Here is a 25,648-nt window from a genome sequence, read left to right as displayed (position 1 = left end):
TCACATTCTTCTGTTCATGGCTTACCACTGATCCTGAAGCTTCTCCCCCTGCCAGTTTTTGTCATTCAAATATATATATGTAATATTTATATATTTATTTATATATTATAACAGTTTGAATATAATTGGCTCCCACAAGCTCATAGGAATTCATACTATTAGGAAGTGTGGCTTTATTGGAGTAGGCAAGGTCTTTTTGGAGGAAGTGTGTCACTGTTGTGGTGGGCTTTGAGATCTCCTATGCTCAAGCTATACATAATGTGACACAGATCACTTCCAGTTGCCTTGGGATCAACATGTAGAACTCTCAGTTTCTTCTCCATCACCATGCCTGCCCGCATGGTGCCATATCCTGCCATGATGATAATGGACTACAGCTCTGAAACTGGAAGCCACCCCAATTAAATGTTTTCCTTTATAAGGGTTGTCTGGTCACACTGACCCTTCATAGCAATAGGAACCCTAAGATACATATTTGTGTTAATGTAATATATTAATTATATTACCTTATTATATATTATATAATATATCAAATGTACATAATATATAACACAATATAGTCAATATACTATATAATATGTATCTTATATGTTAATATTATGTTTTATATCATATTAACTATATAATATATTTGTATAAAACATAATCTTTATATTATATCTGTATATACACAATTATTATGTGTCAGTCACAGGTGTTTGTTTGTAAACACTGGAAATTGATTTCCCTTTACATAAAACAAGTAATTTTTGAAGAACATGAGAGAATAAGGAAGAAGAATTCCTAGAAAGAAGGAGTGGCTGCAAAGACTGGTTAACTGATTAGAACTCCCATGGCGTGCAGGTCCAGAACTGAATTGCAGGTTATCTTCAGCAGCCAACCTTCTGCCCCGACATGGCAAGCCAGTCCTTGGTCACCTATGCCGACTTAATGTCATTCCATGGTGACCTATGTCAGTCTTAACATCTGTGACCAACAGATCAAAACCTCTTGGAGCGTATTAACTTAACAGAACACAGTTTCTACCAAACAAAAGACTAAAAGTCACCAGCCAGCATCCGAAACCTATTGCTGAGGGTTCTCCACTTTGTTGTAATCCCCTTCTTAATGTTTCCACCAATGTGCTGACAAAGCCCATTGATTTGTTGTTTTCTTTGTTCTATTACTATGAAAACGTCATAACTGTTATTATGCTGGAACATGGAATTTGGGGAAACCTAAATCTGTATTCTCAGGCTTGCTCCTATCTGGTTCCAGAATAGATGGCCTCTTATCCCCTTTGAGATGAGAGCTCAGTTTTGGTATTGACGGGGTTGAAGAACCATTTTTACATTTTAGATATTATTTGGCAAAACCTGGACCCATTTTCTTAGGGCCGTAGTTATATATTTGAGTCAGAATAAAGTATATCTTACAATTTTCAAAGTAAGAGTGATATTTTGTGTTGACACCTTCTTGTTCTTTGTGTTAAGGTTAGAAGTAAAGGTGTATGTGTATGCGTGTGTGTGTGTGTGTGTGTGTGTGTGTGTGTATGTGAGAGAGAGAGAGAGAGAGAGAGAGAGAGAGAGAGATCATTCTATTCAAAATTCAAATTGCAGGGGAAGATAACCTAGGAAATGAAAGTTATCACTTGGCTTAGAATAGTAACGTACCTATTCTTTCGCTTATAAAGCTCCCTACATTTGTATTAGTATGTCACATTTAATTGCTAAAGACTCATTGTAGGTAGATTGCCATTAGATATAATCTCACAGGAATGTATTCAGTATGTGTCATAGTTTTAGACATAAGCTTGGATAAGTTTTGATACAAACCTCAGTATACTTGGGAAGAAGTTGACTACTATGGATTAGCCTGTGGGGATTCTGTGGGGAACTTTCCTGATTGATGATTGATATGAGAGGGTCCAGTCCACTGTAGACAGTGCTGTCCCTGGGCAGATAGGCCTGGCTATATGAAAAAGGTAGCTGAGCAAGGATGGTTTTGTGTTGGTGAAGGGTCTCTAGATGTCTGAGTTATTGTGGTCATTGTTGGACTCCTTGGTTAGTGATTTTCCTTCAATTACTTTCTGTAAGGCTGGATTTGTGGCTGCGTATTGTTTAAATTTGTTTTTATCCTGGAAAATTTTATTTTCTCCATTTATAGTGAATGAAAGCTTGGCTGGGTATAGTAATCTGGGCTTGCACCCATGGTCTCTCAGTTTCTGCAGTACATCTATCCAGGACCTTCTGGCTTTCATGGTTTCCATGGAGAAGTCAGGTGTAAGTCTGATAGGTTTACCTTTATAAGTAATTTGGCCTTTTTCCTTTGCAGCTCTTAATATTCTTTCCTTATTCTGTATGCTTTGTGTTTTGATAATTATATGGCGAGGGGATGTTTTTTTTTGATCCAGCCTATTCGGTGTTCTGTATGCTTCTTGCACCTTCATAGGAAAATCTTTCCTTAGGTTGGGAAAGTTTTCTTCTATAATTTTATTAAATAGATTTTCTGGACCATTGAGCTGCCCTTCTTCTCCTTCTTCTACTCCTATTATTCTTAGGTTTGGTCTTTTTATTGTGTCCCATATTTCCTGAATGTTTTGTGATGAGAGTTTGTTGGACTTGCTGTTTTCTTTGATCAGTGTGTTTATTTTCTCTATGGTATCTTCAGAATCCGAGAGTCTTTCTTCTATCTCTTGTATTCTGCTGGTTATGCTTGTTTCTGTAGTCTCTATTCGTTTACCTAGATTTTCCATGTCCAGACGGCCCTCTGTTTGTGTTTTCTTCTTTGCCTCCATTTCAGTTTTCAGGTCTTGAACTGTTTCCATTATCTGTTTGATTGTTTTTCCTTGGTTTTCTAGGGTATCATTCACTGATTTATTCAATTCTTCAAACTTTCTGTTATATTTCTCATCCATTTCTATAAGGGCGTTTTTTACATGCTGTTTAAGGGTGTCAATCACTTTCATGAAGTCAATCTTTTCTCCTTCCTCTTGATTAAGGGGTTCTTGTCCTCCCGTTGTGAGGCCGCTTGTTTCTGGTAGCTTCATGTTGCTTTTCAGCTTGTTGGGCGAATTCTTGCCTTGACGTCGGCCCATCTCTTCTTCCAAATGCTCCCTATGGATCTTCTTTTACCGGATTAGGTCTCCTTGCCTACCAAACGCTGTCTCTCCCCAATGTTGGCTCTCCCAATGCTGGGTCTCCTGGCGCCGAAAGATCAGGCCTCCGTGCTGGTTGGGCAGCTCACAGACAAAGCGCCTACCCCGCTTGGTGCAGGCAGGCCACAGAAACAAAGGAACTGCTGCCCGCCCGGGAGCCCCGGATACTCGGACCCAGCGCCCAGATAGGCTGGGCTGGGCGATGCCACGCGCCAAAAGAGGGCAGTGGGGGCGAAGTGGGGAGGGCTCTGGACGGAAGCTGGGTGGGCCAGGAAGAAAGAGGCAGCACCGGGGAGTAGAGGCCCTGCAGAGAGCCCAAGCAGGACAGGGGGCCAAGAAACCCCCGAGCTCCCCGTCCCAGGCTGGCGCCGTGGGCCAGAAACTCACCCCAATGCTGGGTCTCCTGGCGCCGAAAGATCTGAGCAAGGATGGTAAGCACACCAGTAAGCAGTGTTTCTACACAGTCTCTGTCTCAGTTCCTGCATCAGGTTCCTGCCTTGAGCCTCCTGCCTGGATTTCCCTTGAGAAAGAACTGTGAACTCTAAACTAAATAATCACTTCTTTGCCTAGGTTGTTTTTGGCCACCATTTTATCACAGCATCAGAAAGACAAATTAGGATAGTAGTGGAAAAATCATTTCCCCAAAGAACGTTGGAGTGCTAATATTTCCTTCAGGGTGGTGGTGGGGTAGCCCCAAGTTACCAGTGTTTTCTGTATGTGCAATATAGCTTGAACTTCACCCTTTGGCCTCCGTGTGTGTTTTTCTTTCTATTTCATATGTTGACAAGGTTTGGCTAGCAGGTAAGTCTACCTTTAAAAATGATAAGTCTGACCCAAATATCTCACTGAAAAACAACTGAAAGTTAACTTTTACTAGGAAAAATAGACTTAGAGAAAGAAAGAACAAGTTCAGAAAACCACGTTCCAGCTCCATCTCTGGATAGAATTAACTGTGCGGACTGACAACTCCTATAATCTCAAATATAAGTTTTCTGAATCACACAACAAAATTATTCAAATATTTTATGTCAAAAATTGTCTAATTCAAATATGCTATCAGGGTACATATTTCCATAGAGAAAGTCAGTGGTCCAAACAAGAAAATCAATTCCAAGGTGCCAGACGAAACACAAGTAACTTTGAAATCTGAGAGACACCATCACCATGGCAATTCCTTTAAAAGAAATCATTTAATTGGGGCTGGTTTACAGTTTCAGAAGTTCAGACCATTATCATGATGGGAAACATGTGGCATGCAGGCAGATGTGGTAGTTGAGAGTTCTACATCCAGATCTCCAGACAGCGAAAAGAGAGAGACACTGGACCTAGTCTGGGTTTTTGAAACCTCAAAGTCCACTCCCAAGTGATACTTTCTCCCACAAGACCACACTTCCTAATCCTTTCAAATAGTGCCATTTCCTGATAACCAGGCCTTCAAATATATGAGCCCATAGGGATCATTCTTATTCAAACTACCACGATAAACAACAAATTAATTTTAAGCCTACTAAACATCTGTTGTTTAGGAGCTATAGAAATTTCAATGGTAAAGAGTACTGATTGCTCTTTCAGAGGACCTCCATTTGATTCTCTACACCCACAAAGCAGCTCGAAAGTGTAACTCCAGGTTCGGGGGATGGGATGCCTTCTTCTGGCCTCCTCTAGCACCAATCATGCAGATGATGCAGACACACATGTGGGCAAAACATTCATATGTGATTAACTTAAAAACTTGTTGTTTACATAGAACTCAAGACTAAATGGTTGCTCTGTGTTTTTCTTGTAAATCTATCTACCTGGCTATCAGGCGATACACACATGATTGGTGTCCAGGGACATAATCAAGCAGCAGACAGAAGGAGGTCCAGGTTCTTAGATTTGAGGTTTTTTTTTTCCTTTCCTTTTATACTCAAACTCTAACAGTTTCTATATAATTTGTCATCAGAACTCAGGAAAATTTTTAGGTTTAATAAGAACCAACCCTTTGATTAAAATATTATCTTAGTTTTATTTTTTAAGAGAAAAAATATTAATTCACACAAATACTTTATGGTCTACTCAACAAAGGAGTTTTCTAATTACTCAAGTTCCTGCCAGGGCTTCACCTGGGGCCCATCAGTAGTCTTCTAAGCAGCTCAGTGGTTTTTCTAGCTATAATGAATATTTTGCCTTCTTGTGAGTTGGGGTTTATCTCTATCAATAGCACCTGTTGCTTTCCTTAATCTCTTTTGTTTTGTGCTCGTATACTTATTAATCACATAGAAGCTGCTTATCCTTCATCATCTTGGTTTTGATGGATACTTTATGGAATAAGTCCTGACCTTCAGACCTGAGAAATCACTTGGGGACTCCTGCTTAGGGAAACTCAATAACTATACAACGGCATCACTGTTGATTTATGAGCTGTTTTTTTCTTTCACACTTTACGCACTCCGTGTGCTAAAATGACAGAACATCTTTATCCTGTCTCTGTAATTTGCAATTGTTCATTTTAACTTTGATGTGTAATGTATGGGAGCTAGATCTGAACAGGGATTTCTCATTTATAAGCCACGTTAGAGGTGTTTGGGGGTATGGATGCTTTTAAAGATAAAAACATTTAATTTATCAGCAAGCATATGTAACGGCTCAGATGTGGAAAATCTGAATACTCATTTTTTTGGTGGGGGGCTGCAATTACTCTGTTGTCAGAAAATGTTCTGGCAGGAATCTAAAGCAGGAGAATGGGGGAGATGATTGGTTGTACAGTTAGTAAGAAAAAAGCAAACATGAAGAACAGTTGCTTGATTACATAAAATTCAATTCAAAAGGTAAATTAATTTTGGAATAGTAATGTGGAGGTGATAAGAATTTTACAAGATTATACTTATGAAATAGAATTCCCTAGTGATCTGTATGAAAGCTGAGGTGTCTACATTTCTTTTACTAACTGTGTTTCTGAAAACCAAGAACAGAACAATATACTAAGAATTTGCCTGTTCAAACATTTTAAGTACATTTAATAAAATAGATCTCTAATTAGTTTATGTTTCCTACAACATTTATTTTCCTTCCTTCCTTCCTTCCTTCCTTCCTTCCTACCTTCCTTCCTTCCTTTCTTTTTTATTGTTTTACAAGTTTGCATGTATATCAAGATGAACTCAGGTTGACTATGTAGCCAAGGATGACCCCTGTCTCTGGTCCTCTTATCTCCCTCATCCTAGGACTACAAGAGTTGGGAGTCAAACCCCAGTCTTCATGCTTAGGTGGCAAGTGCTCTACCAAATGTGCTACAACCCCATCTTTTTCTCAGTCTATAAAGAATTTTTATTGTATATTTTCCCAATTTCTAGTTGTTTCCTCTTGTATTAACTTAACTCTATTTTTTTAAATTTAGGAACTTTAGGAAATGCCTGTGTATTCTCTTTATAAATGTAGTTTATATTTTATTATACTGATTTATTTAGATACATAATACATGTAAGACTAAAGAAGAAGGGGAGAAAGAGCCTCATTTTTCACCACCCAAAGTTAACCTAAACTTTAGGTTTTCCTTTTGAATGTTCAATGTTCTAATGGATTTGCCTTTAAAGTTTCCCCCTTCTTACCCAACTAGTGACATATTAAAATTTAGCTATTATTGAAAACAATTGGAGCCTCACTAAATAGTGGGTGAAAGTTTATTCTCAGTTCTGACCAAGAGTAATCCTCTAGCATCCTCTCTACCTCCTCCAAAGGCATCTGGTGGTCCAAGGTCCACAGCAGCTCTGAGCTGCCTCTCTACCTGCAAAAGTTTAAGTTCCAGAAACTTTTACTTACTGCATTAACAAATCAAATATACTTATGATCCATAGAAAACTAAATGCATAGGAAGAGTGAATGATAAATTATAATGGGTAATTGGTTAAATGCTAGAGGAAAATAAATCCACAGCCTCAGGATTATTTCTTCAATCAACCCAGAATCAGCTAAATATAATTTAAATATGAATAGATTTAATTATAAATTTACAGAGATGTAAAATGCTGAAGTTTTAAGCTGTGGTAAACGGTAGCAACTGGTGAAAATCAGATGATTCTTGGGATACTTCCTACACATGTGCCAGCTGACTATAAAAATGATATAAATCTTCTTCATAATTATTCTTAGTTATCAAATTCTTAATTATCAGAACTCATATTCACCCAGTGTGGTAATACAAGCCTTTAGTCCTAGTACTTGGTAGACAGAGAGACAGATCTCTGTGAGTTCGAGGACAGCCAGGGCTGTTATACAGAAAAACTGTAGTAATAGAAGCGGCTGGGCTGTGTTCCCAGCACCCCGGCTGCCTGCTCGGCTAGCTCATGCCCCGAAATAATTACACAGACACTGTAGTCTTTTAAACACTGCTTGGCCCATTCTCTTCTAGGCTAATTCTCACATATTAATTTAGCCCATTTCTAATCATCTGTGTGTAGCACCCCAAGGTGTGCTTACCGGGAAGATTCTAGCCTATGTCCATCCTGGGTTGGAGCTTCATCCTGGGAGCGGGGCATGGCATCACTCTCAGGCGTCTGCTCCCGTGAGGAGAGCTGTTGAGACTCTGAGCTCACTTCCTCTTCCTCCCAGCGTTGTGTTCTGTTTACTCCTCCCACCTATCTTTCAACCAATAAAATGGGCCAAGGCAGTTCCTTTATTAGCCAATGACCTTCCTCCCTGTCCCAAAAATAAACAAACAAACAACAACAACAAAGAAAAACCTTTATCCTCAAGGGTTCTAGCCTATAATCACCATGTTTTTCTCTTCATTGACATCTTTTCCTCTTCTTTACAATTAATGTTCCTTGTGCTTTAAATGTTTGGCTCACTCCTCAAACAGACCTGCCACTAGACACTATAAGTCTGAGCACTTCCTTAGAGAATCTTTAGTGAGCACTCCACCAGACAATTGTCTGACACTGGCTGGATGAACAGAGTGAACAACAAAAGAACAATAGTCATCAACTATACACGGGCCAGAGATCTGACCAGAAACTTCACAAATAGAAAGCACAAATGACTAGTAAATATGAAAAAAATTGAAAAATTTCTCCATCAGAGCAATGCAAATCAAAGTTATACTGAAATTCCAGCCTACCCAAGTCTAAATGGTCATTATCAAAAGCATTAATAAAGATAATGAATGCTAAGAAGAATGTGGGGAAAAAACACTCCCCTCTTTTTTTTTTCAGAGGCAACTTTTCCTTGTAGTGTGTACTCTAGGAAATGTGGCAGAGACCACAGATACTGAATTGACTCTTTTTCCTAGAAAAAATGTAAACAAATATCTTTATTCCAGAAGGAAATCAATGATGACAGACTAAAGAAATAACTGTGTCAAAATCCAACATGAGGTACAAAAGAACTTATTTGACTTATTTATAAAGTATGAATGAAAGGTTACTTACAAGAACATGGGTAACTCGTAAACAGACTCATCAACTCAAAAACCCACACCATGATGAAAGATAACTTCTTGTAAGTTCCATCACAGAATGCCATTGTCACTTAGCCTGCTACTTTCTAAATACCCAATAACTCCCCAGATCACATACAGGTAGGAGAGGGCAAGGGTAAATCAGATTTTTAAATGTATTTAAAAAAAAAAAACAACAATTATCTTTTCCCATTTTACATACCAAATCCAATTCCCACTCCCTCCACTCCTCTTCTTCTCTCCACCTCCTCCTACCCAATCTCACCCCCTATTCCACCCTCCTAAGAATGGGTAAGATTTCCTTTGTGGAGTCAACAAAGTCTAGTACATTGCTTTGAGAGAGGACCAAGGCCCTTTTCTCTTTTTTTAGGCTGAGCAAGGTATCCCTGCTGAGAGAATGGGTTTCAAAGAGTCAGAATAAGAAATAGGAATAAATCCTGGTCTCACTGCAAGGGCACAGGAGACTGCTTTCTAAATATAACCCCAGTAGCACAGACACTGAGAACAACAATAAATAAATGGGACTTCCTGAAATTGAGAAGCTTCTATAAAGCAAAGGACACAGTCAATAAGACAAAATGGCAGCCTACTGAATGGGTAAAGATCTTCACCAACCCTATATCAAAAAGAGGGCTGATATTCAAAATATATAAAGAACTCAGGAAACTAGATACCAAAATACCAAATAATCCAATTAAAAATGGGGAATAGATCTAAACATAGATTTTTCAACAGAACAATTTCAAATAGCTGAAAGACGCTTAAGGAAATGATCAACACCCTTAGCCAACAGGGAAATGCAAATTAAAACAACTCTGAGATACCATCTTACACCTGACAGAATGACAAAGATCAAAAACACTAAAAACAGCTTATGGTGGAGAGGATGCAAAGTAAGGGGAATACTCTTCCATTGCTGGTGGGAGAGCAAACTTGCACAACCACTCTGGAAATCAGTATCATGGTTTCTCAGAAAATTGGGAATCAACCTACCACAAGACCCAACAATACGCCCAAAGGATGTTCAACCATACTACAAGGACATTTATTCAACTATGCTTATAACAATATTTGTAATAGCTAGAACCTGGAAATAACCTAGATGCCTCTCAACCATAGAATGGATAAAGAAAATGTGGTATATTAACATAATGGAGTGCTACTCAGTGGTAAAAAATAATGACATCTTGAAATTTGCATGGATGGAACTAGAAGAAACCAACCTAAGTGAGATCACTAGGACCCAGAAAGATGAGCATGGTATGTACCCACTCATAGATGAATACTAGCTATAAAGCAAAGAATAAAGAGCTTATAGTCCATGACCCCAGAGGAGCAAAGTAACAAGGAGAACCCTAAAAGAAACATACATAGATCCCCTGGGAAAGGGGAAATAGACAAGATCTCCTGAGAAAATTGGGAATACGGGGTGGGGACAGAAGGGAAGGTTGAAGGGGAGAAGTAGGAGAGAAGGAGAGGAGGAGGAGAACTAGAGGGAATGGTGATGTGGGATTCTCCTCTGTATGCTGTGATTACTATTAATGAATAAAGAAAGCTGGCTTGAGCCCATAGCAAGACAGAACAGAGGCAGGTAGGGAAAACTAAGCTGAATGCTGGGAGAAAGAAGGTGGAGTTAAGGAGAAGTGAAGGAGCCACTGCCAGAGACAGAAATGCCAAAACTTTGCTGGTAAGCCACAGCCACATGGCAATTCACAGATTAATGGAGATGGGTTAGTTTAGGATATAAGAGTTTTCCAAAAATATGCTTAAACTATTGGCCAAGCAGTATTGCCAATAATATGGTTTCTGAGTGATTATTTTTGGGAGTCTGGGCACCTGGGAAATGAACAAATGGCCTCCTGCTACAAATTGACACCAAAGTGGCCAACTAAAATCCACTTAAAACATGAGAGAGTTTGGGAAGAAATTCTAGGCAAAAAAGAGAGATAGAGAAAGAGTTAAAAATGGCTTAACATCATGGCTCCTTTAAGAGAGGTTTTCCTGATTCAGCAGTAGCAGGAAACAGAAGCTGCAAGGTTTAGAAAATGACAGCTTTCTGGGTCATGCTGTCAGCACAAGCTCTGGCTCTTTCAGAAGGCTGAACATTAAAATGGAGTTTATTGGCAGCATTCTGCAAGTTACTTAGTGGCAGCATGAGCCAACTGGTGAACAGAGTTGAAGTGGTGAGTATGGCTCCCACCTGGGAGTCTCAGAGGCAGTGAAAAGACTTCTGCCATGTTGGACTAGGTGGAGCAATCAGACAGGGCCAAATTTGCCCTAGCAATGTGGCCACTTAGGCTTTTATGAGGCACTTTGCATTTTCAGAAGCAGTCCTGGTCTGAAAAGGATTACAGATGTACAATAAAGACAAATTCAGATGGAAAAGACCTCTAAATGGATCATAGTGTTGGATAATTGTACATAGGCTTGGGAGAGAGAAGAAAAAGAGCATAGAAAGTTGGAAAAGAAGTAAATCATTTTAAAAAACAGAACAAAGTCTTTAAAGGGACAGAATACAGACAGTCACAGATTAAAAAATAAAGAAAAAATAAGCCACATAAAGATGGAAAATACACAGAGAGTCTGGATTATGTTTATTAATGTGTTTTCTTTGAATTTTTGACTGTGAATGAGCTAAGTACAGCGAGACATTTCGTTGTACAGACTGTTAAACTAAACCAACATATATACTCTAAAGGTATCTTAATTTCAAAATTTGGGTCTAATAATATGTTGCTTTGGAAAAGAGGTTCTTCTTTTGTTTTCCCAGAGGATAAGAACTTGTGGAATCCTTCCAGATTAATATGGTTTGATGAACCAAAACCCCCTGAAAGGTTGCCATGCACACCTCCCAAAATTATTTTGCCCCATAAAAAGCAGGAAACAGTTTGGAGAGAAGTATGTCCATATTCACAAATATTGTTTACAAATGATTGTTTACATTTAAAGGGGGATATCCTATAGAGATTTGCATTGGTGTGGATCTGGTTTTATTGATACAAATTAAAGGTCAATTTTGTTATATGGTGTATATGTATTTCTGCTCTTGATTAAGGTATTGTGTTTATGCAGCTCATTTAAAAATGTAATGTAACATTAAGAAATGCAGGTTAATATACAATCACAATCATCTATAGTAGTCAAGCTTGTAGTAATGTTAGGTAAGTGTTCTAGACATATAAAGATATATTTCAGCTAGTTAGGTATCCTTCAAATCTTTCAGAGACCTTCAGAATATGGCATTAAAAATGTTTTGAGGACTTAAGACTTTTCATGACATTAAGACACAACTGCTCCTGGCAACACCAATCTACTTCAAGAGAATGAGGGTCATTGATGAGGCTTCTTATAGTGTTTGTTGGCCATTTGGGCAGGAGACTGATCTTTCCTGGACTGCTTGACAAACTGGATATGAAGGACCCACAGTGAAATGACTGCTAAACCTGCCTAAAGGTGAGATGATCCTTTGGGTTTCTGTTTCTTAAAAGAGTCTGCTAGATATTCTGCAGAACACAGAAAAATGTTACTGACAAACTCCCAATATAGGTAGAACTATTTTTGACATTTCCTGCTTTGTAGAAAAGACTGCTGGATACTATGGGCTTGCAGGCTAAAGATGGATGCTACAGTATTACAGAAGAAGTTTTGGTGACTGTCCAGGCAGCAAATGTCTCTGTCATTTTTTGAGTTTTGGAAGTTGCTTACAATGTACTTCCTGTTTATTTAGGTAATGTTATATCCTTCTAGAGTCTTTGATGGAGTTGAAGAATAGTTATAATTATAGTTTTTCTTAGTTATGATAAAAGATAAAGTAGATATAAATATTGTAATTGTAATTCTTGCTTGATACCTGTTTTGTTATATGTAATTTTATTATGTTAAAGTTAAAATCTTCCTTTTCATTTAGACAGCAAAGGGGAGATGATGTGGGATTCTTCTCTGTATGCTATGATTACTAGTATTGAGTAAGTAAGTTGGATTGAACCTGTAGCAGGGCAGAATGGAGGTAGGCAGGGAAAACTAAACTGAATGCTGGGAAAAAGAAGGCAGAGTTGAGGAGAATCCATGGAGCCACTACCAGAGACAGACATGCTGAAACTTTGCTGGTGAGCCACAGCCTTATGATGATACACAGATTAATGGAGATGAGTTAGTTTAAGATATGAGAGTTCACCAGAAATATGCTTAGGCTATTGGTCAAACAGTATTGCAAATAATATGGTTTCTGAGTGATTAACTCAGGAGTCTGGGCAGCTGAGAAATGAACAAGCAACCTCCTAATACAGAACAGGATGGTTGAAATGGGAAAGGACAGAGATGGAGAACAAGGAAAGAGATATCTTGATTGAGGGAGCCATTATGGGAGTAGCAAGAAACCTGGCACTAGAGAAATTCCCAGGAATTTTCAAGGATGACCCTAAGCAATAGTGGAGATGGTATCTGAACTGAACTTACCCTGTAGACAGATGGATGACTATCTCTTTTTTTTAAATTTTTTTTATTTTTTAATTTATTTATTTATTAAAGATTTCTGTCTCTTCCCCACCACCGCCTCCCATTTCCCTCCCCCTCCCCCAATTGAGTCCCCCCCCCAGCCCGAAAAGCAATCAGGGTTCCCTGTCCTGTGGGAAGTCCAAGGAACTCCCACCTCCAGGTCTAGTAAGTTGAGCATCCAAACCGCCTAGGTTCCCACAAAGCCAGTGCGTGCAGTAGGATCAGAAACACATTGCCATTGTTCTTGAGTTCTCAGTAGTCCTCATTGTCCGCTATGTTCAGAGAGTCTGGTTTTATCCCAGGCTTTTCCAGACCCAGGCCAGCTGGCCTTGGTGAGTTCCCAATAGAACATCCCCATTGTCTCAGTGTGTGGGTGCACCCCTCGCGGTCCTGAGTTCCTTGCTCGTGCTCTCTCTCCTTCTGCTCTACGATGTTCATAGCAGCATTGTTTGTGATAGCCAGAACCTGGAAATAACCTAGATGCCCTTCAATGGAAGAATGGATGAAGAAAGTATGGAATATATACATATTAGAGTACTACTCAGCAATAAAAAAATTGGACTTCTTGAATTTTGCATGCAAATGGATGGAAATAGAAAACACTATCCTGAGTGAGGTAAGCCAGACCCAAAAAGAGGAACATGGGATGTAGTCACTCATATTTGGTTTCTAGCCATAAACCAAGGACATTGAGCCTATAATTAGTGATCCTAGAGAAGCTAAATAAGGAGAACCCAAAGAAAAACATATAGGCATCCTCCTGAATATTAACCTTCAGCAAGCGATGAAAGGAGACAGAGACAGAGACCCACAATGGAGCACAGGACTGATGACTATCTTAAATGTCACTGTAGAACTTACATTCAGCAACTGATGGGAAAAAAATAATTTCTTAATCATTATTGGCTGGAATGTAAATTACTACAACCATTTTAGAAAAAGTGTGAAAGTTCCTCCCAAAGCAAAAAGCGATACCAGCCCTCTGTATATATTTAAACAAAATGAAGTTAGAAAATTGATGTAGTATTAACCATCTTCTAGATATGCATCCTTATATCAATAGACTAATGCAACCCTCGATTCTCATTAGAAAAGCTTCAATTTGTAGTGGATTATAGGCAATACAAAGACACACAACTAGCCAAAGTGTAGAGAATACGTGTCTTTAGAATGCTCAATCAGAACTGGAGTATCTATATTATAGTCTCCTCCACCCTTCCCACAAGGCTTACTGCAGAAGAGTCAGAAGGAAGATTGGATGAGTCAGAGGTTGAGAAAACTGCTGAAAAGCAGTACCTTCTGGGCATGACAAGACCATTCCATCACAAATTTATAACCACTGTGGTTGCCTGCATAAGACTTGTAAGTTAGTCAAAATATCAATATGGATGGGAGAGGGACTCATGCAGTCCCACTTTTAGCAGATGAACTATTGACATCAATAGATAAAAAGCATATAAAACATGTCTTTGGGAGAGGAAGAGTCAGTTTTCTTCAACAATGTATTCTGGGGAGATTGCCTATGCTCTAGCGGCTGGCCTTACACTCATGTACATATAGTAGCACTGATTGAATTTAGTCATGGGAGGATGAGTGGGGTGGGGGAAGGGACTTGAAGCTGAACTGGAGATGTCTGAACTGGGGGAACCTCTTAGAGGAGTTGTACAGCAGCTGTATCAGATACCACCAATATTTATTGTAAATGTGTGAAATTCTCAAAGGATAAATAAAAATAAACAATCCCCAATGTCATGCAAGCTAACTGTAACACCAATTACATCAAACCATGTAAGATACCGAAATATATTTAGATATATTTGATTAAAGCCCACTGGTTTGTTAACAATGGTCATAAAATAAAAAGATAAAAATCGGTACAGAATATACTATGAAGTTAAATATTATTTTTGGTAAATGCATAAATACCAAATGCATGAGATAAAAGAAAGTATTATGGGAAAACAGAAGAAAAGCAAGGTTAAATAAATGAAAGAAAAAGTAAGCAGAAGAATAAAAACGACATAGAAAGATGCAAGCAATCATTACAAATTAGAAGAGAAAATTATTTCAAAAGCAAAATTTCATAAATTCAAGAAAGATAATAAATTAAATATGCATTTAATAAGATAAAATCAAAATAGCCTTTCTATTTTCCGTTTCTATCTCCCCTGCTTTCTTCCCCTTGCTGTAGTGACACTTCAGGCTCTCTGACTTGTGACTGTGTTCAGGTCCACAGGGAAGGATTACATTAAACAGTAAATTTCCCTTCAAAGATGGCATCCACTCGCTGCCCTCTAAGCCACAGTCGCTGAGTAACAAAAAGATTCTTCTTTTCTTCTGCTGACCACACTGCCAGAGGAGTCTTACCCAAACCGGAAACTATATCTGAGACTTCTGAGGGCTTCAGGCTTGTCCTGGTCGCCTGCCAGATGTACTGGCTTTCCCAGAGCATGATGCTTTGATTCTCTTGCTTCCTCAGGAAAGCCAAGTGTCTGGAAATATGTCTGCCTCAGTTTGCATTCAGCAAAAACGCTTTTTACTCAGCACGTTACCTCTTCTTTCCCTGCCTTTGAGAATTTCCAAAGCTCGTCTTTCTTTCTTTCTTTCTTTCTTTCTTTCTTTCTTTCTTTCTTTCCAACACTGTGTGCTTTCTTGTACTGACTCTTCTTAACCAGGCTACACAGGCGTAACTCCAGTTCTTTCCAAGAACTCAATCTTTGTGCAAAAAAAAAAAAAAAAAAAAAAAAAATTTAAAAATCACTTTGAAATGTGATCATTTGAAAATGCATTGTGCAGTGGATGCTAAGCAGTTCTTGAATTCTGGGCAATGCAGTCTCGGAGTCACAGGTGATTCTATCAATTTGCCAACAAGGAGTTGATCCTGAAGTTGGTAAATGGTCATCAGTCACCGCCTCAGTGAGGCACACAGTCTCTGGAGACTGCTTATGTATTTTCTTCCAACCTGTCAAGCCAACAATCTCAAGAGCAGGATTAATTTGCTCTGTGCTCAGGGAGCCAGAATTGGAAACGTGATCAATGTGGCAGCACTGAAGTAAAAATTCGACTTTTTGTCACCGTAACAGACAGTTCTCTTGACTTGTGAGAAAATATATCCCAAGAACAAAAAAGGGAAAAAAGAAGATTTTCTACTTCATAAAATCTGGAGACTGGAAAGGAGAGGATAAAATAAAGCTTCAAAATGGTTTTAATGAAAAATTAAACAGTTGGGAGTTGTTCAATAGTTAAACTATCTCAAATTCAAATGTTTTTGCAGTGAAACTAATGAAAAATAAACAAGAAGAGTGGCAAATGGGTGGGGATTTAAATATTATACCCCACATAGAGAATCCACTTAGTAAGACAATGTGTGATCAACAGGTTTCTTTTTCGGCATCTTTTTCTCCTTTGCAAACGCCTTTCTTAGTACTTCATTTTTAAGTGTGTGTGTGTGAATGTGTGTATTCCCATAGCCATATGTGGCTTTTCTCAGGGAGGTCTGAAGATATATTGGATGATTTGGGAGCTGGAGTCATAGTCTAAAACACTCAACATAGATTTGTGACTTCTGGATTGAACTCTGGTCCTCTGCAAGACCAGCATCCCCTTTGAATCACTGAACCATCTCTGTAGCCCACGTTTTACTTAGTAATTCCATTCCAAAGTAATCTGGTATAAGGGCTCCCATAACCTTAGCTTACACAGCTACTTTCAAAAGATGAAGGAAAATGATTAATATTAAAAATAAATTCTCATACTTTGGAGTTATCCTTTTAGTACAAACACTATTACTGAGTTGGAGAGACATGGACCAGAGTAGCCTTGGTGCTTCTTTATCTGTTTGTTTTCAACAAAGTGTCTTGCATTTGCATGCACATACACACACATTTGTGAATACAGGCACTGTACTGGAAGCACATTCCTTGTATCCTGCTCAAGTGTGTCAATCAATAACCTGCTGCCGTATAGAAAGTTAGCTTGAGAATCCAAGAATAATTGAGACCACAACACAGGTTTTTACTATGAAACTCTACAAGGAAAGTGGGAACAGAACAATACGGCATGAAGATAAACATTTCTCAGTTTAGTTTAAAAGACTCCTTTGTAGAGAATTTCTGGAGTAGCATCATGGAAAGAATAACTGCATTTGGGTTTTAAGAATAAACAGTTTTTCCACTCATGCACAGAATAATATCACCCAGAAGAAATCTAGAACCTACTGAAAGCTCCACTTCTCTCTCTGATGCAGTGGGAACCTTAGGGAAGGCTTCCTAATGTTCCCATGCCGGTTCCTCAATTTTGAGATGAGGGTGTTGGATTTCTCATATAGCATCCCCCAAAACTTAAACATTGAGAAAATGTCTGAAGAGACTATTCTATCAGAACTAACCAGATCTGGTGTAGGTATGCTCTCATTCTCAGGCCTGTTTTGTTTTCATGTAACACAAAGTTTACTGCATATCCATCAAAATGTTCATCCTTCCCTACAATTGTTGTCCCCTTCCCTATTGCTCCTACTACCAAGAAATGGAGTTGGGGAAAATCCAGATATCTGTAGGCATTCATCCAGACTACAGGGCCTAAGGGTCCCCAGACAGGAGGGACTAGCCTATCCTACATCTAGTGAAGTGGACTAGTGCTATCTAGTCATTACTGACATGTCACCCTCAGGATACCTGGAAAGAATCATTATTATTCTCTGGACTAATTTGACATATTGAGGATATTTAATATTCTGTATGGTACCTTCTGAAAACTGTTTTTATGAAACTTTGAGCTTAAGAGGAAGATTCAAGTGGGTCAGGTAAACAGGGACATGTTTTTCCTTTATAGTGTCCTCTATGGGTCTGCAGGACAGCAGCATTGTGGCCTCCCTCATCGTAGTAGGACTTAGTGAGGGATGCAAGCAGGCAGACAGATGCTTGCCTCTTCTGTCCATTGTCTGTCAGCTCTGTCACTAGACTATAAATAGACACTAGTGGGAATATTCTTTTATTTTTAAGAAGCAGGTACCCCAAAAGGGACAGAGAGGATTCCTGCACACCAGTCATTTTATAGAATTTTGGGTGACAGTGTACTGAGCAGGATACTGGAGATAAGTTACGGGAAACTTTAAACCACTGAGTCTTCATCTGGCAAATTAGCTGGGGAATTTTCTCGGCCATTAACTGCTTGACTGGTTGTCCAAGAGTGCAAACTGTTTTGGATTGATTCTCGGTGACAATCTTGTTAAGCAATAATACAGCCTATCGTTAAGGTCTCTATTCTTGTATGAAATGTCCACAGAAAGCCCATATCAAAGAAATTGCATTATAGAAAGAAATAGTAATATTCCAACAGTCAACTTAACAACCATGTCTATGAGCTATATGTGAAATTACTTTCAAAATGAGAACAAAATCTAATCAAGCAAAAATATATCTTTCGCTTTTGATAAAAACAAAGATGAAACATCAAAGGACAAAATCCTTAAGATGTCAAAACTTAGTGGTTCATCTCAATCCTTTTATTAGTGATTTAAAATAAGAGAGTTTCTATCTGAATTCTCTGAGATGATGCCATCATTACTGTGTGCATGATTACTGAGAAGTCATTCACTCTCCCCCCACACCTGTGCCTTTTCTCATGGAAGAGACAGTTTTGAGAGGTCAAGTAATGTAAGTACAATTAATCTTTAATAGCTGCTAATTAAACACAAATGGAATTGAACTCCCAGTGCAAAATACTCAGAAACAGATCTTGTATCTGTACTGACCATGCAGAATTATTTTCCTCATCATTATTTCTGAAATAGTCCATTAGCAACTATTAATAAAGCGTTTACATTGCATTGACCTTACAGGTAATTTAGAAGCACTCTGACATACAGAGAATGGAAAGTGTGGGTTGTGGGCAAGTACTGCACCATTTCACCTTAGGAACGTAAGAATCTGTGGGTAGGGAATCTATGGTGGTCCTAGACTCACCCCCCTAAGGAAAGAGATGACAGCTATAAGGCTTTCTTATATAGATATGGATGGTTCTTAATATGTTGTTTAAGAAGAAACTCAATTCCACTCAAAGAAACAGTTTGGTTCCCTCTGCGGTCCATAGGCTGCACTACAGAAGTTTACGTTGGGGAAGCCGACTCAGGCCCTGGTTGCTAAGCTGCCTCCTCACTAGCCTAGGCATATACTTGAACTCCAGCGATTTTTTCTCATTCTCTCTTGTGTGTCACATTTACTTCTCTAGTCTTCAGCATTCCTTTGCCTTGATCCAGCTACTGGGCCTCTTTTTTTGCTGCATTGCCTTAAGAGTACAAGAACACAGGCCCTCCAGAGGTTGTCAATCAAAGTTCATTTGCTTCTGTTGTCTTTTCGTTTGCCTTTTACTTAAATATTGTATTTATTTATCTATCTATTTATTTATTTTTCTGTTTATTTATTCATTTAGTGTGTGTGTGTGTGTGTGTGTGTGTGTGTGTGTGTGTGTGATTTTAGGTGTCCACAGAGTCCAGAAGAGGGTATCTCCTGGAACTGAACATGCAACGTGCAGGTGGTTGTGAGTGACCCAATATGAGCCCTTTTTTACGGCCCCCATTTGTTAGGAATAGTCTTTCAAGGTGTTTTACTTTTGTTGATGTTGCATTTGTTTAACTCTGTGAAGCTGTGTTACTGTACCTGTCTAAAACACCTGAGTGTCTAATAAAGATCTGAACGGCCAATAATGAGGCAGGAGAAAGGATAGGTGGGGCTGACAGGCAGAGAGAGTATATAGAAGGAGAAAAACTGGGAAAAGGGGTTTGGTTAGGAGAAGTAGCTGAGAAGGAGGAGGACATCAGGGGCCAGCCATCTAGCTACACAGCAATCCACGAAGAAAGATTCACAGAAGTAAGAGAATGGTTAAAAACCCAAAGCCAAAAGGTAGACCGGATAATGCAAATTAAGAAAAACTGACAAAAAAAAAAAAGCCAAGCTAGGGCCTGGCATGCATAACTAAGAATAAACCTCCATGTGATTTATTTGGGGGCTGGGTGGCAGGCCCCTCAAAAGGGTTCAAACAGCAGAATAACATCATCATCCTACTATACACACTCCCATTGTCTTCAGCGAAAAGAGAATGCCTGTCGAATTCCTAATATGTTGAATTCCTACCATTCTGTTTAAAGTTAATCCTTGGATATTAACTGCTAATCTTTTTCAGTTCCAATTTATAGATTGGAAACCGGGGTCAGAAATATTAGGAAACTTTTTAAAGACAAGCAACCAGGAAGTTGTGATTTCAATGACCACTCTTTTAAGTTCATAAATGGGTACATCAGCCTTCTCTGTGAACTAGTAATGCCTGGATATTGAGTGTTCTCTGTGTGCGCGTTCTGGTGTTGAGGACTTCCTGTGTATGGTTTCTCATTATTCTCATAGTACCTGCTGGCAGTAAGAGTTCATGCTTCACTGAAGGGTGCAATGACTTTCTCATGACCACACAGGTAAAGAGGAAACAATGTCGAACAGCTAGGCTGAGGTCATGTGCTGGGGGATGCATAGCCTTGGGCTGTTTTTCCAGGGTGAATTTTACAGGAAGCATACATCATCTACATGGTCAGTTGTTAACATGATATTTTGATTTCATTCTGACCATAAAGCTTGCTTTGGGTTAGAGGGCAGAGCTAGTCATTTGGTCATTAGCCAATCAAAATTAATCATAGCGTCTCAGAGGACTATGGAGAGATAGGAGACAGGAAGTAGTAAGGCAGGGCAGAGAGAGAATCTCAGTCCTTTTGGATAGAGGACAGAAGAGAGATAGGAGGTCACTGGTGGCTTCTCCACAGCTTCTCTGATCATTTAGGTTCTTTCCCCATATCTGACTCCTGATTTTTTATTAATTAAAAGATAATTAGATAAATGCTTCATTCAGTACTGAGAGTTATAATCAGAAATCAAGGGCAAATAATAAATGCAAATCTCTCTGTTTTAATTTTAAGGGGAAAATGCACTAAGTATAAGCATTCTTTACTCTCTGCGTCTTGACTGGGAATACAGTTATGAGTAGCTGCCTCGGGTTCCTGCTGTCATGACTTCCCTGCCATGATGGGCTGCAACACAACTGTGAACCAAAACACACCCTTTCCCATTTAAGTTGCTTTTGTCATAGCAACAAGAAAAACAACTAATATAGGTGCCATAGAAGTATGTCTAAAATATTTGTTTGTGTGGCTTAGGTCTAGCTTGCTAGAATGTGACAATAAGAGTTTTGTGGCTGTTATAGATGCTTTGATATAGAATGTGTATTATTTAACTTAGTCTTTTGCTAGTCAGTCTTTCCCCAGCTAAAAATCTGTCCAGATGTTCTGTCACCATCTGAATAACCTTAGGTTCTAGCCTGATGCTTTCAGTAGACTGCTGTCCTGTGGTGTTGGGGCATTTGGGCATTTTTAAATCAACAGTTTTGAGCCATGGGGTGTAGCTGTGGGCAATGCAGCACTCACGTGTGATTTGAGAAAGCTAAATTTTATTCTTTTCTTTTGCATGAAAATGTATTTGACAAAGTAATAGAAAAATACGCCACATTCGAAAACTTTCAAACACTGGGCATGTATTGAGCATATCATCTGTGGATTTCTCTGAAAAGCAATTTATAAACAGAACTAAAATCTGAACCGTCAAATACACTTCTTCATGTACAAAATGCTGCTTATTATTCTGGATTTGGCTCCTAACGTTATTTTTTAAATGTGGCAGCTGAAATAGTTTAAATATTTCTCGTCAAACTGGGCTGGTGTGAAATAATGAATGGACTTAAAATATGGCTCATTTGTTTTGTATATGCCTTTAGTGTAGAACTAAATACAACATTTGGAATCTTGTCAAAACATGCATGATAGATTATTTAATGTGTGGCAAAGTGGTCTATAGAACTTTTGTTCCTGTTGTTTTGAAATAGGGTTCCACTCTATAGCCCAGGCTGGCCTGAAAACATGGTCATATTTTTAGACCCAGAGTATTCTTTTGACATATAGTTTGTTATGAGTTTAAATAAATGAAATATAATTTCATATATTACAAATGTTTTCCTAATTTTCATTAGTTTTGTATGTGTATGTTTGGTCTATGTGTGGTGTGTGTATGTGTACATGTGAGTGTTAGTGCCTGCAGAGTCAGAGGCATCAGGAGTCACTGGCAGGTGTGAGCTGCCCAACATGGGTGCTGGGAACTCAACTTGGGCTCTGTAGAGGAGTAGTACATATTCCGAACTGTTGAAACATCTTTCCAGCTGCCCAATATTGCACATCCTAAACATAAAAACAAACATTTTAATATACCAAATAAAATATATGTATCTTGGATATCTATTTGTTGAGGCTCAATATCCTTCAAAATATATAGAAATAAAATCGTAATAATTAGATAATTTGAAACATCTATATTTTCCTTGAAATTGTATTTCCACTCCTACTTCCATACAGGGTTTTTTCTTAATATAATATAACTTAAATTTTAAATTATTGTTAATCACCTTATCATATATTATTGCAAATAAATATATATACAAATATATATTAAGACTATATATACATAAAATTTTCAAATATATTATATCTTCCAAAAACTTTTCATCATATTAAGACTTTAAATACTTTGTTTATATTGTCATAATTGTATATATACATTTAATCAAAAGAGATAATGCAAGTTGATAATAACAAAAAAAGAAATATCTTTCTTGATAAATCAAATGGCATATCATGATTATAAGATTTGGTGGCTTAATATTTGCTTAATGTCCAGTAAGTTTGTGTCTTTTGGATGGTACACTTATTAGATTCCTGACTATTATGGAATAGATTTTTTTCTCTTACCAACAGAGCCAAAGTCTGGCATGAAAGATGGCAGAAAGGGGGAAAGAGGAATCTCTTATTTTCTGATTTCAGACTTATTGTCCACATTGTGCAATGTTTTCATATCCATAATGAGATCTATCATTAACGGGAACCCAAGTCTGAACATGAGGTTCATTTATATTTCCTCAGCAACTTAAGTAAGTCTGTAGGTAGTTTAAATGTAGGGGCCTTGGAGTTCTCTCCTTCTGTGTTGTTGAAGCTGGGCCTCTCAGTATTTCTGTCTTTGACTGTGTGCTATAGGCTAGATGATGTTCTACAAGCTTCTGAGCAATCCTCCTGTCTCTGCTTCTCATTTTGTTCCAGGAATGTAGAGATTACATATGCATGCAACCAGATTCAGCTTTCTCTCATGAATTGTCAGACTCCCATGGCAAGTATCTTTACTCCTTGAACCATCTCCCAATCCATAAGGTAATTTTATACAATTCTTTTAGCTAGGACCTAGCACATGAGGTCAGAAGTATAGTTCCCCATGTGGAACATTATATTGATTCCCCAAATATTTCCTATTTTCATCATTTCACACAGATTGTTGGGTCAGAGTACTTAACCTGCACAAATGCACATACTCAGTCCACTGAGGTGGCTTTTGGGGAAAGGTACTTTATCTGAAAAGCTTGATGACCTGCATTCAGTTCCTGAAATCCTCACAGTTGGAGGAGAGGACTGACTCCTGAGGGTTGGTCTCTGACCATGATATGCACGTGAGGGATGCATGCACCAACCCACTCTCCCAACAAAATGAAATGTAAAAATCAAAACAAATGAATGTACTCACACATCCATATACGTGTAATGCATGTACATTTATATCCATGTATATGTATACATGTATATTGCTTATATGTTATTCTTTGCACAGCTCTAGGTCTTGATCTAACTGGGGTGGTGAGAGAATGAAGAGAAGACAAACATACTGATACATGTACACAGAAAAGTTGGAACTAGGTGGCCTGGGTTCTCTGATGGATAACTGCATCAGCCTGGAGTCCAGCAAGCTTAGCTAGTCTAGGTTGAAGTACTCTGTGTAAAGAGACTAGTCTTCAGGCTGTAAACATCCAGAAGGAGAAAGCTATGGGGGTCATTTTCTGTGCACACTGTCAACATTTCCATTTGGACCAGAAGAAGGCTTTGCCATCCCTCTGAACCTTACCTGGGGAAGGTTTTGCCACTCTCTTGGGGCTGAGGCATTAATACTTGACTTGGCCATATCCTTGTCAAACTATGTACAGTCATTCAAGACTTCCCTTTCTCCCTATAACTCTATAGGTTTAAGCATATATGTGACATATTTAATCAGTGGTCTTTGATATTTGCAATGTTTTTTTAAAATCACTGGGAACACTGTGTTGAACCAGCATCACTGTTTCAAGGAAGATCAAGAGTTAAATTCTTGCTAGTTTCTAGTCACTATATTTTATCAACTGATTAAGACAGGATCTTGTTTTGCATATATTGTATATAAATATTATCTGTAGATACTTACTATCTTTTATTTGAATATATTTGCTTAATACCATGTTTAACAATGTTTAATCAAATATATTTCCTATGTCACACTTAGATATTGCTGGTTCTTTAGCATTAGACTCAAAAGCAACAGTGTTATAAACTGTGTCTGATTAACATTTCTCTAAGACAAAAATTTTGTTTATAAGAGCACAATCAAGAGAGAAAAACCTTACCCAGGTGAGATTCAAGATGAAGAACATGTAAAACTGAAGATCCTGATATTTATCCATAGTCATGCTCAGAGAGTGGGGTGAAGTCTACTCTGCAGTCCGAGAAATAAACTAGCTTGTTCCTGTTTCACAGTGAGTGAGTGGCATGTCTGGGCCTGAAGTTTGGGCGTGTGCACTGATGTTTTTTGGCCTTTCCCACAACAGTACCTCACTGTTTTGAAAGACTATGAATATTTTTTTATTTATAGGTATAGAATTTTTTAACTTCCAATATTGAAAATAAGAGAACAATGACTTTAGATTTTGATGATAGTCCACTGATAATATCATAGAATTTAGAATAGAATTTAGTTATATCTAATTGTGAGGCACTTGATCCTTTGGTATCCAAATATTCTGGAGCCAATGTTTTCCTTCCTTCCTTTCTTCCTTCCTTCCTTCCTTCCTTCCTTCCTTCCTTCCTCCCTTCCTTCTTTTCTTCCCTTTTCCTCCCCCCATCCTCCCGCATCATATCTTTTCATAAGAAAAGGGACATTCTATCCTAAAAAATCAACTGTACTACTTAAGTAGCTGTCAACTGGCCTAAGAAAACTATTATTTTTATGTGTTAACATATCAGCATTATAAAGACAAGCTGTAAACCTATAAGAAGCAAGTACTTTAGACACAGGAAGAAGAGCCTCCTGGGTTGGATTTTATCTGAAAGCATGTTCCCTGAGAATTACTTTTAGGGAACCTAAAGTCACACTGAAAGCTTCCAAAAGAGTGAAGCAAGTAACACTCCTACCCAGGAATAATGCCTATGAACCACAATAATGACCAAAATGGCACCATAACCCAAGGGGTGCAGTGGTAACATATATACCTTGACAGTAACCAACAGCTCTCTTATTGGACTTAAGACTCATTTAACAAAAATGGAATCTGACTTAGTAATGAAAATGTAGCCAACTACTCAGAGCTAGTGAAGTTATGGGTCTTGAAGGGGAACCTGCAATTGCTAGATCACAAAACCAATTAATCCCTGA

This window comes from Microtus oregoni, unplaced genomic scaffold, assembly GCF_018167655.1.
Source record: "Microtus oregoni isolate MIOR12 unplaced genomic scaffold, Mior012 000011F_ref0000422, whole genome shotgun sequence".
In the NCBI taxonomy this organism is placed as follows: Eukaryota; Metazoa; Chordata; class Mammalia; order Rodentia; family Cricetidae; genus Microtus; species Microtus oregoni.
This window is presented reverse-complemented; position numbering follows the sequence as displayed.